The sequence below is a fragment of the Salmo trutta genome, unplaced genomic scaffold, assembly GCF_901001165.1.
Source record: "Salmo trutta unplaced genomic scaffold, fSalTru1.1, whole genome shotgun sequence".
NCBI classification, from domain to species: Eukaryota; Metazoa; Chordata; class Actinopteri; order Salmoniformes; family Salmonidae; genus Salmo; species Salmo trutta.
Window position 1 is genome coordinate 10,818,362 of NW_021822911.1, and position 16,058 is coordinate 10,834,419.

A 16,058-nucleotide genomic window follows, 5' to 3' on the forward strand; every position below is an offset into this window, starting at 1 on the left:
TATCATAACTGCGTTTCCCTCCAGTCAGCAGACGGCGATGTGCGTGTTTCAGGTGGCGCTGCCAGCGTGACGTATAATCTAGTGGACGGAACGGATCAACAACAACGAGTCAGCCACCTTGGTAGCCAACAGCCGAAACATTTAGACTTTTTCTGTGCATATTTGTCTCTGTGTTTTAAATATACTTCTGACGTCTAGTTAATTGCCCCCATTTAAATGTTATAGGTACATTGTTAGTCAACTAGCTGGCTTGATAAGTTAGCCTAGCACTAAACTAGTCGCTCATGCTAGCTAGCTAGCTAGCCAGCTAACATCCCCGACCATGAGCTCACTGATGTATTCCTCGCCTGCTAAAGAAGAGGTCTGTTGGACGGAGAAAGAAGCTCTGGGGCTGAACGTTGTCGTGAAAGAGGAGAAGGAAGAGGAGGATGTTACAGTAAAACAAGAAGTAGAGGGTGAGGCTGTTACAGTGAAAGAAGAAGAGAAAGACGTTTCAGTGAAAGAAGAGGAAGACGCGTTCAGAGTGAAAGAGGAGGAGGATGTTACAGTAAAAGAAGAGGAAGATGCTGTTTTTGGAGTGAAGGAGGAGAAAGAGGGAGAGAGAACTGTCATATTGACAGAGGAGTCAGGAGATCTGATTACCATCAGTAAGTACTGTCTTAAAAACGGGCTCTAACTGTCCAAAGGTTTTGAACGAATGTGTTGTTTTAAAGCAGCATGCTACTGAAATTCTATACTTGAAAATGTTGTTCGGTACTAAAGGAATTTATGTTATAATATAATGTTAAAGCTACATTTTAAAATGGGTGATTAAAGCCCTGAATGCTGATTGGCTGACAGCCGTGGTATATCAGGCCGTATGCCACGGGTATGTCATGTATTTTTACTGTTCTGATTACGTTGGTAACCAGTTTATAATAGCAATAAGACACCTCAGTGATAGATGGCCAATATACCACGGCTAAGGGCTGTATCCAGGCACTCTGTGTTGTGCATAAGGACAGTCTTTAACCATGCTATATTGGCCATATACCACACTTCCTCTGGTCTTATTGCTTAACTGTAACATGTGTATACCATCAGAGCCCCCCCACCACAAAATCACAACTTAATTGTCTCACAGAATGGCGAACAAGTTATAAATGAAACGTTTGACGTGTGTCTATTCTAGGCCTTGTGTAGAGTGTGTATACCAGCAAAACGCAGATTTCTAAATAATGTTGGAGAAATACATAAAATAAGAAGCATTATTGACATGAAAAGGACATGTGTTATGGGGAGACTGAACATATTAGCAAAAAGACAAGCATTTTGGGGAGACCGAACATATTAGCAAAAGCACAAGCGTTTTGGGAAGACTGACCATATTAGCAAAAGGACAAGCGTTTTGGGGAGACTGACCATATTAGCAAAAGGACAAGCATTTTGGGGAGACCGAACATATTAGCAAAAGCACAAGTGTTTTGGGGAGACTGACCATATTAGCAAAAGGACAAGCATTTTGGGGAGACTGAACATATTATCAAAAGGACAAGCGTTTTGGGGAGACTGAACATATTAGCAAAAGGACAAGCGCTTTGGGGAGACTGAACATATTAGCAAACGTTTGTTAGTCGACAAAAAACATGGGCAAAATAGCCATTTCAAGGAAAGGCTAAACTAAAGAATTATCATTTAGAAAAGATGGTAATTATTACTTTAGAGATGAAGTGGGCCACCAACAAAACGTTAATAACAATGGATCAAATGCAGCCTTTAACATTAGTAATATATATTATTATAGAGCTCTGCTCAGCCTATAAACATGACATTATCTATTATTATAGAGTTCTGCTCAGCCTATAAACATGACATTATCTATTATTATAGAGCTCTGCTCAGCCTATAAACATGACATTATCTATTATTATAGAGCTCTGCTCAGCCTATAAACATGACATTATCTATTATTATAGAGTTCTGCTCAGCCTATAAACATGACATTATCTATTATTATAGAGCTCTGCTCAGCCAATAAACATGGCATTATCTATTATTGTAGAGCTCTGTTCAGCCTATAAACATGATCTATTATTATAGAGCTCTGCTCAGCCTATAAACATGATCTATTATTATAGAGCTCTGCTCAGCCTATAAACATGACATTATCTATTATTATAGAGCTCTGATCAGCCTATAAACATGACATTATCTATTATTATAGAGCTCTGCTCAGCCTATAAACATGACATTATCTATTATTATAGAGCTCTGCTCAGCCTAAAATACGACATTATGTAGACTGGCAGGTAGGAGCGTTGGGCCAGTAACCGAAAGGTTGCTGGATCAAATCCCCGAGCTGACAAGGTAAAAACGCTGTCATTCTGCCCCTGAGCAAGTCAGTTAACCCACTGTTCCCTGGCTGCCGATGACGTGGATGTCTATTAAGGCAGCCCCCCACACCTCTCTGATTCAGAGGGGTTGGGTTAAATACGGGACACACATTTCAGTTGAATCCATTCAGTTGACTAGGCATCCCCCTTTCCCTGTCCCTATTATAGAGCTCTGCTCAGCCTATAAACATGAGAGCAAGATTAGATTTTATGTTCTACATTATTATTATTATTAGGGCGGCCACCAAGTTTTTATTAAATTATGTAATGTTCTGAAAACTGACTTCAGGTTTTTGAGGAATCTAGCCTCACAGGAAGACAGTTTTATTTTATGGAGGTTTAATTCAGTTCTCTGTTTAATATTTAACTAAATACTCTGTTTGTCTTTGGTAGGAGAGGGACCAGACTCTCACTCTGACAGCAGGGAGACTCCTTCAGGGGAACCAGACCCAGAGACGCCCAAACCAGCGAGACAACACCACTGTTCCACGTGTGGAAAGAGTTTTAAGTGGTTAAGGAACCTGAAAGTACATGAGAGAACGCATACAGGAGAAAACCCTTACGATTGCTCCCACTGTGGAAATAGTTTTACCAAGTTAGGGAACCTAAAAGAGCATGAGAGGACACACACAAGAGAAAAGCATTTCCAATGTTCACAGTGTGGAAAGAGGTTTACCCAGTTACGGTACCTGAAACAACATGAAGAAATACACACAGAAGATAGGAAGACCTACCACTGCTCTCAGTGTGGAAAGATATTTACTGGGTTAGGAACCTGAAAATACATATGAGAATACACTCTGGAGAGAAGCCTTACCACTGTTCCCACTGTGTAAAGAGTTTTACTCAGTTAGGGAGCCTGAAAACACATGAGAGGGGACACACTGGAGAGAAGCCTTATCACTGTTCCCACTGTGGAAGGAATTTTAGGTGGTATGCGAGCCTGAAGGAGCATGAGAGAATACACACAGGAGAAAAGCCTTACCACTGTTCCAATTGTGAAAAGAGTTTTACCCATCGAGGGAGCCTGAAAGCGCATGAGAGAATACACTCAGGAGAAAAGCTTTTCCAATGTTCCCAGTGTGAAAAGAGTTTTAGGTGGTCAGGGAGTCTGCAAAAGCATGAGAGAACACACACAGGAGAAAAGCCTTTCCAACATACTAATACACAGGAGGAGAAGACATACCACTGCTCTCATTGTGAAAATACATTTTCCCAGTCAGAGGACCTGAAATCACATGAGAGAATAGAGAGGCTGTGTTCTGACTTATGTTTTTGATTGAGAAATTGTGTTTTTGTTCATTCTACATTAAATAATATTGTATGAATGAAATCATACTGAAAAATAGGTCTACATGTTTTTTCCAGCTCAAGACATGATCATGTCGAAAATCGGATTAAAAGAGTAAAAAAACAAATGTTTTGATTATGAACTTAAGATTGATTGAATGCAAGTGTAAACCCCTAAATGTTGTTCACTATATAATTGGGATATTTCAAACATGTTAATTATTAAATAGATTGATATTAGTATTTCTTCATTCAGATTGTCATTGTAAATGCGTATTGGTTCTCAATTGACATATCTGATTAAATAAATGTGAAATAAAGTAAATGCCATATTATTTTTGGGAAGTCTATTTGGTTCTATGTTGGGACTATAAGAATATTTTGAAGATAAATACACAAGGCAGAGTACGAGAGAGACAGAGGACGAGAGGTCAGTACAGTACTAACAACCAATGGAAATAGTGTTTTTTCCTGTAATAGGGAGTTATTGATCAGTGGTTCAGCAACATGGGAGGATGTAGATGTACACTACCGTTCAACAGTTTGGGGTCACTTAGAAATAACCTTTTTTTTTAAAAGAAAGCAATTTTTTGTCCATTAAAATAACATCAAATTGATCAGAAATACAGTGTAGACATTGTTAATGTTGTAAATGACTATTGTAGCTGGAAACGGCTGATTATTAATGGAATATCTACATAGGCGTACAGAGGCCCATTATCAGTGACCATCACTCCTGTGTTCCAATGGTACATTGTGTTAGCTAATCCAAGTTTATCATTTTAAAAGGCTAATTGATCATTAGAAAACCCTTTTGCAATTATGTTAGCACAGCTGAAAACTGTTGTTATGATTAAAGAAGCAATAAAACTGGTCTGCTTTAGACTAGTTGAGTATCTGGAGCATCAATGTAACCTCTCAAATTCATAGACAGGTGTCGCGTCTTTTTTACCCAAAAGTAGTTTTTTTTTACCCGGAGACTGTAGTGATACTTTCTCAAAATGAACATAAATGCTGTAGGAGGAGGGTTCTGGTGTTTTACCAGGAGACTGGGGCCGATCCCCATTTAGGAATGTATGCCTTGCTTACGCACACTCTGTATGTGTTGATACCTTGCTGAAAACCCTCACAATTGTTGGCCAACAGATTTTGTCATGGAGTTTTCATTCAATAGGGTTTAGAGTACATTTCATCTTAAGCCATTCTTTTAAATACGGTAATACCTTTAATTAGAATGTTGTACCTTTAAATACCTTTTAATTCTAATTTTGTTGACGGACTCAATAGAATACACGGAGTCAGAATCTAGGGATCAATTCAAGAAAGTCATCATTCGTCTCTGTTTCAGCGCCAACTGGTAGATTTAAAAATACTCTGATCTTGTAGATTATTTAGGTACATTTTAGGGTTAGGAAAGCATGTATGAATCATAAAAACAATAGTCCTATAAATCTACCATAATTCTTACTAATCATGGAAGTGTGATGACAACGGCCCAATCCTACATTTACATAAGTGTTCAGACCCTTAACTCAGTACTTTGCTGAAACACCTTTGGCAGCGATTACAGCCTTGAGTCTTCTTGGGTATGACACTAGAAGCTTGGCACATCTGTATTTGGGTAGTTTCTTCCATTCTTCTCTGCAGATCCTCTCAAGCTCTGTCAGGTTGGATGGGGAGCGTCGCTGCACAGCTATTTTCAGGTCTCTCCAGAGATGTTTGATCGGGTTCAAGTCCGGGCTCTGGCTGGACCACTCAAGGACAACAGTGCAATAATATGTAACAACTTCACAACAAATACACACATCTAAAGTAAAGGAATGGAATTAAGAATATATAAATATTTGGATGAGCAATGTCAGAGTGGCATAGACTATAATACAGTAGAATAGTATAGAATACAGTATATACATATGAGATGAGTAATACATAGACTAAGATACAGTAGAATAGGATAGAACCTAGTCTGTTCCTTATATACATCAACATGATGTATTGTTACACCATGTAGGAGCAGTATAGACCTAGTCTGTTCATTATATACATCTACATGATGTATTGTTACACCATGTAGGAGCAGTATAGACCTAGTCTGTTCATTATATACATCTACATGATGTATTGTTACACCATGTAGGAGCAGTATAGACCGAGTCTGTTCATTATATACATCTACATGATGTATTGTTACACCATGTAGGAGCAGTATAGACCTAGTCTGTTCATTATATACATCTACATGATGTATTGTTACACACAAAAAAGGGAAATTATATCATTTTATACTAATACAATTGCTCAGAGAAAGAGATTTAGTGTAACATGTAATTCTCAAATTGTAGGTGTCTGAATTATTGCCACCCATGTTTTCAGTACTCCAGCACTCTCCCCTTGGGAGGATAACGACACTGAAATGTTTAATGAGATTAGAGAACACATTGGGTGGGACCTTAGACCAATCCTCCAGACAGAATCTCTTCATGTCCTTGATTTATTTTGTCTGCGCTTATGGACTGCCCTGTTCAATTCAAACCACAGGTTTTCAATGGAGTTCAAGTCCGAAGACTGAGATGTCCATAGAAAAATGTGGATTTTGTGCCCAATTAACCATTTCTTTGTGGATATTGATGTGTCTTGCTGGAAGATCCACTTATGGCCAAGTTTCAGCCTCCTAGCAGAGAGGTAACCAGGTTTTGGGCTAAAATATCCTGGTAGTGGGTCAAGTTTATTTATTTATTTTATACAGTAATATTTGCTCATCTTTATCAAGGGTACCAATAACTAGGTGCTTATTTTGATATCTAGTTATTTGACCGAATATGAAATACAGATGTGGAGTAGATGTAGATTTTGTTTTAAATTCTCATAAAAAACTGAACTAATCAAACAACACTTGTTGCTCTTTGTACGTGTTGATATAATATTAATATTTAATGGAGAGAAAAAAAACGTTTCCCTAAACTGCTTTATAATATTATAATTCAATGAAGAATAAAAATAGTTTTCCCTCCTCAACTGCGTTTCCTCCCTCCAGACAGCAGATGGCGATATGTGTCTTTCAGGCGATGTTTCTAGTGTGACGTATAATCTAGTGGACGGAACGCTTCTTCAACAACTGCAGCCACCTCGGTAGCTCGCTAGCCGACAAAGTCGGAACAATGAAGTTTTTTGGACAATTTCGTGTTGTATTTGCCACTATACTTTAAACGTAGTTATGTGGAAACAACTAGCTACCCCATTTAATTTAATATTTATGTTGTAAGTCAACTAGCTGGCTGGTTAAGTTAGCACTAGTCTAGTCGCTAATGCTAACTAGCTATTATCCCCGACCATGAGTTCACTAAACTACTCTCCTCCTGTTAAAGAAGAAGAGGTCTGCTGGACGGAGAAAGAAGCTCTGGTGAAAGAGGAGGAGGAAGAGGAGGATGTTACAATACAAAAACAAGTAGAGTGTGAGGCTGTTACCGTGAAAGAAGAGGAAGACGCGTTCAGAGTGAAAGAAGAGGAGGAAGATGCAGTTTTTGGAGTGGAGGATGAAGTGAAAGAAGATGAAGACGTTTTTGGAATGAAGGATGAAGAGGGGGAGATTACTGTCACATTAGAGGAGGACGAAGAAGAGAAGACTGGAGAACTGATTAACACCAGTAAATACAGTGAGTACTATCTAATAAAACAGGGACATTGATCTGATTAACACCAGTAAATACAGTGAGTACTATCTAATAAAACAGGGACATTGATCTGATTAACACCCGTAAATACAGTGAGTACTATCTAATAAAACAGGGACATTGATCTGATTAACACCAGTAAATACAGTGAGTACTATCTTATAAAACAGGGACATTGATCTGATTAACACCAGTAAATACAGTGAGTACTATCTTATAAAACAGGGACATTGATCTGATTAACACCAGTAAATACAGTGAGTACTATCTTATAAAACAGGGACATTGATCTGATTAACACCAGTAAATACAGTGAGTACTATCTTATAAAACAGGGACATTGATCTGATTAACACCAGTAAATACAGTGAGTACTATCTAATAAAACAGGGACATTGATCTGATTAACACCAGTAAATACAGTGAGTACTATCTAATAAAACAGGGACATTGATCTGATTAACACCAGTAAATACACTGAGTACTATCTAATAAAACAGGGACATTGATCTGATTAACACCAGTAAATACAGTGAGTACTATCTAATAAAACAGGGACATTGATCTGATTAACACCAGTAAATACAGTGAGTACTATCTAATAAAACAGGGACATTGATCTGATTAACACCAGTAAATACAGTGAGTACTATCTAATAAAACAGGGACATTGATATGATTAAAACCAGTAAATACAGTGAGTACTATCTAATAAAACAGGGACATTGATCTGATTAACACCAGTAAATACAGTGAGTACTATCTAATAAAACAGGGACATTGATCTGATTAACACCAGTAAATACAGTGAGTACTATCTTATAAAACAGGGACATTGATCTGATTAACACCAGTAAATACAGTGAGTACTATCTAATAAAACAGGGACATTGATCTGATTAACACCAGTAAATACAGCGAGTACTATCTAATAAAACAGGGACATTGATCTGATTAACACCAGTAAATACAGCGAGTACTATCTTATAAAACAGGGACATTGATCTGATTAACACCAGTAAATACAGCGAGTACTATCTTATAAAACAGGGACATTGATCTGATTAACACCAGTAAATACAGTGAGTACTATCTTATAAAACAGGGACATTGATCTGATTAACACCAGTAAATACAGTGAGTACTATCTTATAAAACAGGGACATTGATCTGATTAACACCAGTAAATACAGTGAGTACTATCTTATAAAACAGGGACATTGATCTGATTAACACCAGTAAATACAGTGAGTACTATCTAATAAAACAGGGACACAAACTCTGCAGTTGTTGAACTAATGTGTGATTTTTAAAAGGACATTCTACACTTGAATATGTTTTTGTACTGTGTGAATTGTTCATGACGTCCTTCAGGGGTTTTTAAACTTTTCCTGTTGAAAAGTGATATAAATACAGTAAAGTATAAACACACTAATGGGAAACAAATAAATATTTTGAGCAAAATAGTGTTTTTTTTTAGAGATCTGCAAACTAGAAGGAGTGATGTCAAAGTAAGGCCTTCAAGGAGTTGGCTTGATAGGAAGTCGTGATGTCATCCAATAGGCGACTGATCTTCATGTGAATTTTCATTATTCTTTTTAAAATCCTTCCTGTTCTGTCAAGTTGGTTGTTGATCATTGCTAGAAAGCCATTTTCTCGTCTTGCATAGACTTTCAAGACGATTTAAGTCCAAACTGTAACTAGGCCACTCAGGAACATTCAATGTCATCTTGGTAAGCTCCTCCAGTGTAGATATGGCCTTGTGGTTTAAGTTATTGTCCTGTTAGGACAGTTTTTTGTATTCAGATCTCTGAAATGCTCTCTACCTACGTAACATTTAGTGTCTCCTTATGTTACACTGGGAAAACAGTTTTCATGGGCACAGAAATCCTAAATCATTTCAGAGTTTGCTAAATCCAATGGTTCTAACCAAGAGTCACCTTAACTTTATTGACACCCAAATCGATACTGTCAATAATGTGGTTCTTCAATAATTATACATAATACTTAATACTATAGCTGTTAATTTACAGTCACATGTTCAACTATCATCAGCTGATCCAGGAAATCATTTTCTGAATGACAGTCACATGACAAACATCAGACATGCAACAACAACCAAAGTGCTTCTTCATTCATTACTCTGGTAAAGACAGTTATGCCGTGCTCCATTTTTGGATCCAACATACCTAACAAATTGATGTTTATAATGTGTTATTGTCTGCTTGATTTACAGTAGGGTCTCGTTAGTCTGTTTGGACACAGATATACTTTTCTCATAATGTGTAGAGAACTGTTCCTTGATGGATAGGCTATTGTACAACACACAGAGCTATTTTCCTTTATTCAGGACATTTAGAATGACAACACATTACAGAGTAGCCTAGTGGGATTATTCACAAAATTATCTGGTGATCAGGTTATGAAATGTCATCAAAGACATTTTAGTTTCCATGTTTCACCTGAAATATTAAATGATATATAGGTCTGTTATTGTTAGGTGAAGTTATGGGTCCTACAGTAGGTCTATGTTATTGCTAGTTGAGGATATGGGTCCTACAGTAGGTCTCTGTTATTGCTAGGTGAGGTTATGGGTCCTACAGTAGGTCTATGTTTTTGTTAGGTGAAGTTATGTGTCCTATAGTAGGTCTATGGTATTGGTATAACTAGTGGTTTCCTCATTAGCATGGAGGAGTTTCTGAAACCAAATTGCATGGGCATCGCCCTCATGCGCCAATTTTAGTAAACACAGAAAGGGGTATCCTGTATTGGAGACCAAAAGTTGTCTGGCACACTGCTTAGGGCTTCAACAACTTTAATAACTTATTTCTAGCCTACAATAATCGATGTTACTGCTAATGTGAAAACAAGACAAAATATAACTGTTGCTCACTTGACTGTCTTAAGACAAATGTCAAATAATTTTAACGTTCATTACAGACGTCAATTGTTGTACAACATCATGGCATCGCTGTTGGCATCACCTTTCACAGTGGATTTCTGCTGTTGTGGGCCTTTAACCATCTATCTGAATTTGTTGTTGACACAGGAGAGAGACGTGACTATCGTGGATCCTCTGGGGAGCCTCAACAACATCATGAAGCTGACGAGTTAGAGAAGAGTCCCTCCAGATCAGAACACCTCAAGAAACACCAGCAGAGACCCACAGGGAAGATAACTCACTGCTGCTCTGACTGTGGGAAAGGTTGCAAATCTTCATCAGAACTTAAAATTCACCGGCGAGTACACACAGGAGAGAAATCTCACCACTGTTTTGATTGTGGGAAGAGCTACTTAAGATCAAATTCACTAAAAGTACACATGAGAATTCACACAGGAGAGAAACCTTTTAGCTGTGATCAATGTGGGAAGAGTTTTACTACATCAAGCCATTGGATTGTACACCAGAGAATGCACACAGGAGAGAAACCTTATAGCTGTACTCAATGTGGGAGAAGTTTTACCCAGTCAAGCAACCTGTTGTCACACCAGAGAACACACACAGGAGAGAAATCGTATAGCTGTAATCAATGTGGGAAGAGTTTTACTCAGTCAAGCATCCTGGTATCACACCAGAGAACACACACAGGAGAGAAACCTTATAGCTGTGATCAATGTGGGAAGAGTTTTACAACATCTAGCCATCGGATTGTACATCAGAGAACACACACAGGAGAGAAACCTTATAGCTGTACTCAATGTGGGATTAGTTTTACTCACTCAAGCAGCATGTTATCACACCAGAGAAAACACACAGGAGAGAAATCTTATAGCTGTAATCAATGTGGGGAAGGTTTTCTTACATCTAGCCATCTGACTATACACCAGAGAACACACACAGGAGAGAAACCACATAGCTGTGATCAATGTGACAAGAGATACTCTGATAAAAGATCTCTGATCAAACATCAGAAAATACATACATGAAGGAGTTGTTTCATGATATCAATGAAATAAAATCTCACAATGTAGAATGTTTTAACATTGTAGTGGTATTAGAAGGAGTATTTTAATAATGTTACAATGTAGAACCCTAATTGTTTGCCTAGGTTTTGGTTTCATCAGACCAGAGAATCTTGTTTCTGGTCTAAGAGGCCTTTTTGCCAAATCCAAGTGGGCTGTCATGTGACTTTTATTGAGGGGTGATTCCGTCTGGCCACTCTATCATAAAGGCCTGATTGGTGGAGTGCTGTATAGATGGTTGTCCTTCTGGAAGGTTCTCCCATCTCCACAGAGGAACTCTGGAGCTCTGTCATAGTGAACAGCGGGTTCTTGGTCACATCCTTGAACAAGGCCCTTCTCTCCCGATTGCTCTGTTTGAAGAGTCTTGGTGGTTCCAAACGTCTTCCATTTAAGAACGATGGTGACCACTATGTTCTTGGGGACCTTCAATACTGCAAACAAATTTGGCACCCTTCCCCAGATCTGCGCCTTGACACAGTCCTGTCTCGAAGCTCTACGGACAATTCCTTCGACCACATGGCTTGGTTTTTGCTCTGACATGAATTTATGGCAGGTAGACTCCAATCAAGCTGTAGAAACATCTCAAGGATAATTAATGGAAACAGGATGCACCTGAGCTCAATTTTGAGTCTCATAGCAAAGGGTCTAAATACTTTTGTAAATAAGGTATTTCTGTTTTTCACTTTGTCATTATGGGGTATTGTGTGTAGATTAATGAGGAAAACAATATTATTGAATCCATTTTAGAATAAGGCTGTAACATAACAAAATGTGTGAAAAGTCAAGGGGTCTGAATACTTTCTAAATGCTCTGAATATGCTATTGGTTTACTGTTAGAATAAGTTGTATGACTACACCAATACTGTTAAAGCAACGATGCAGAGACCTACAAAATGCATGGCCAACCTTGCTGCTAGAGATCTAGCTACTGGGTGTGCAGGTTTCTGTTCCAGCCCTGCACTAACACCTGACATTGTGCTGATTTATTTGGATTAGACACTATTGAACTATTCAGTCATGTCTTGTTGTGGAGTCAGATGGACGTCTAAATCCACAGCCCATTTCCACAGCTGTTCTTTATGATAGGAAATAAAGTGGATTCAAACAATCAACTATAGTGTCTTTTTGGGTCATTGAACATTCCCTGTTTGTCTGTTTTATTTGGTTGTTACTCTAATTTAGTCTGATGATATTGATGCACAATCACTGTCTGGCTGACAGTCTGTGAACTGAGTCAATCTAGTTCCCACAGAATGAATGTTGTGGGTATTTAATTCTGCTACATTTAAACTTTATTTTAAGCTTTATTTAACTAGGCAAGACAGTTAAGAACAAATTCTTATTTAAAATGATGGGAACAGTGGGTTAACTGCCTTGTTCAGAGGCAGAATGACAGATTTTTACCTTGTCAGCTCAGGATTCGATCCACCAACCTTTTGGTTTCTGGCCCAATGCTCTAACCACTAGGCTACCTGCCGGCCCATAGACGTGTCCAATGCAGACATGATGAGATTAGTATTGGCTTCATAGGCGTGTCCAATGCAGACATGATGGGATTAGTATTGGCTTCATAGGCGTGTCCAATGTAGACATGATGGGATTAGTATTGGCTTCATAGGCGTGTCCAATGCAGACATGATGGGATTAGTATTGGCTTCATAGACGTGTCCAATGCACTTGTGCATGTGGTTTGTAATTTCGATACTGAAACAGGATTTGCTAATCCTCCCACATTGTTTCCATTTTGCTGAGATGTTTTCTCCATTTGAAATGATACTGTTAGAAATAGGTAAAGCACTCACACATCTGAGAACTTGTGTGTGTTAATCATTAGTTAATAACTTGAAAGAAAACAAAAGGCTGATTGATACTGATCGGTGTGTGGGTTTTCTTTTTCATCAGACAATTAATGAGGCTCACCATGTCGATGGAGACCAGATTAGACTCATAATGAGGCTCACCATGTTGCGGGAGACCAGATTAGACTCATAATGAGGCTCACCATGTTGAGGGAGACCAGATTAGACTCATAATGAGGATCACCATGTTGAAGGAGACCAGATTAGACTCATAATGAGGATCACCATGTTGAAGGAGACCAGATTAGACTCATAAGGAGGCTCACCATGTTGAAGGAGACCAGATTAGACTCATAAAGACCCAGTGAGGGTGGAGCTCAGTCAGAGAGCTGTTGAGGGACTGGTTAGGAAGAACACTTCTACAGCCAGAGAGGTGAGAGGTCACACATGGTTTAGATGGTAAATATTTATGTCCCCTTAGCGGTTCATCACGTCAGCTAAAGGGAATATGTTCCATCATCTATGTTTATTTACATTAGTGCAAATTGTCCACTGATATTGGTGTAATTTCTCACCCCTTCTGGCTGTATGAAAGTTAATTTCCCCTCAGACACACACATTTGTTCTTTGATATTATGGTAATTTGTGTGGAATGTACTTGTCCCCACACATTCACCCCATCTCTTTACATTGCCTATGCATATTCAATGGCCTGACTGTGTCCAGACTTTGTCAAAGGCCCATCCTGGTAGATCTGAACCTAATGCAGCTTGGAGTGATCGGATGACAGAAGTCACATTTAGGTGCCAGGTGTAACTGAGGCCATAGATGCTCCATATCCATTACTTTGAGTGTTTTATATAATATGACTAAATGTGTTTCTGTGTTGCAGGGGCAGTCAATAAATGGAACAGCAAGGCCACAGAAAATGACATAAGCAGAGCTGTGGGAGACCACCTCAAGCCCCTGGTAGAGCCGGGGGTGGTGTTTACCACTCCACCACGCCTTCAGCAGGCTGGAAAAGGGGGATTGATCTGGTTGATCCATTTGTTGGTTTCAGTTATCAGTAGTTGAATCCTTTGACATGGGATTGATACTGTTTTTCATACTAAGAGGGACCAAGAGTCTGTTGATTGGTCGGTCATTGGGTTCATTAGTTTTGCAATATGTTCAAATCAAGCTTTATTTATACAGCACATGTCAGACATGGATGCAACACAATGGCTTCACAGGAAAAAACAATGAAAATAAAGAAATATTTAGTACACAAACATAAGAGGATAAAAAAAACAGAAGACTAACAACTGAAATACTAATGAGCATTCTAAGGAAATGCCATTGATTAAAATATTAATTGGATGCAATATCCAACCCAAAATATAAGCATGTTTTTTAGGAGGGTCTCTGAAAGACACTATGGGGGTGTCCACTGAAAGTTGACTAGTAACAACAACTGGGACCTAAAAGACACCCACCATGAGACCCACTAAATCTGCCCAAGAAGAGGCAAACAAAAGAAAAACCCACACCAAACTTAAAGACAGGAAGCAAACCAAAAAGGTGGAGCAACTAAAGGTGTTGACTCTCCACATGTATCAAGACAACTGGAGCACTGGGCCAGACACTCTTAAATAGAACCTGGACCAGCTCAGGTGAAACACCTTCCCACTAACGAGATGGACAAGCCAGCACAGGTGTAACACATACTGACTAACGAGGTGACACCAATCAGTGCGTCCTACGTGCTAACGAGCTAGACGTGCTAACGAGCTAGACGTGCTAACGAGCTAGACGTGCTAACGAGCTAGACGTGCTAACGAGCTAGACGCGCTAACGAGCTAGACGAGCTAACGAGCTAGACGCGCTAGACGTGCTAACGAGCTAGACGTGCTAACGAGCTAGACGTGCTAACGAGCTAAAGTCCAACCTCAAAACATAAATGAAAAAACCAAAGCCTGTAACACCTTCCCCCTTAAGACAACAAATATATCCTATATTTTTGTTGGACAAGTTTGCTCACCACCAACAGAAAACAACTTGCTGTCAACAATTAAAAACAAGAAAAAACAAGTACTTCTAAATAATAATATACAATCATAATTTTTTTCTCCTTTTTCTTTCTATAGAATCCTAAAACCCACTAGTTTCTAGAACACTCGTTCCCTTGGAACCCAAACAAAACTCAATTACTAAATGTAAATATGAATACCAAATGTACACCCCTTTGTTAATATGTATTGGTAATAATTAACTTAATGGTGAGGCATGGAATAATAAAACGTATCTTTTGTCAGGCTGAATGTTTGAAATATGAGGTGATTTGAGTCATGCTTCTTCAGTAGTAGAATAAAGACAATTAGCATTTGAATGTTGTCAATAAATGCTGGAGTGATGTAGGATTGTTAATAAAATTGATTATAGACCAATTTATTATACTGCGTCCATGTGTACAGGCTGCAAGTACCTTGAAATTAAGCTGTTTTCAAGTCATTGAAAAAACGACCAGAAAAGACCTCTTTTCAACTTTCACTTTCAACTACAACCGAACATATATTGGACTTCGGGCATAGTCTTATTTTCAACATCTTTTCAATGACATTTTGCTAAATGAGAATAGCGCAATGTAAAAACACAGTTTTAACGAGTCCAAATCAATAACCAATATGTAGAAACAGATTGGGATATATATATATTTTTAACTTTCAACTAAAACCGAACGTATATTGGACTTCGAGCATAGTCTTCTTTTCAATTACATGTTGCTAGGTGGGATATTTCATTGATATCATGAAACAACTCCTTCATGTATGTATTTTCTGATGGTTGATCAGAGATCTTTTATCGGAGAATCTCTTGTCACATTGATCACAGCTATAAAGTTTCTCCCCTGTGTGTGTTCTCTTGTGTATAGTCAGATAGCCAGATGTACTAAAACTCTTCCCACATTGATTACAGCTAAAAGG

The 16,058-nt window shown here is 38.4% G+C and overlaps 1 long non-coding RNA gene across 1 annotated transcript; it reads left to right on the plus strand.

Moving 5' to 3' along the window:
* The first annotated feature begins 550 nt into the window (after positions 1 to 550).
* LOC115186734 (uncharacterized) lies at positions 551 to 3,076 on the plus strand. Its single transcript, XR_003875865.1, has 2 exons — positions 551 to 647; positions 2,766 to 3,076. It is a non-coding gene; the product is annotated as an uncharacterized LOC115186734 (long non-coding RNA).
* The last annotated feature ends 12,982 nt before the right edge of the window (positions 3,077 to 16,058 follow it).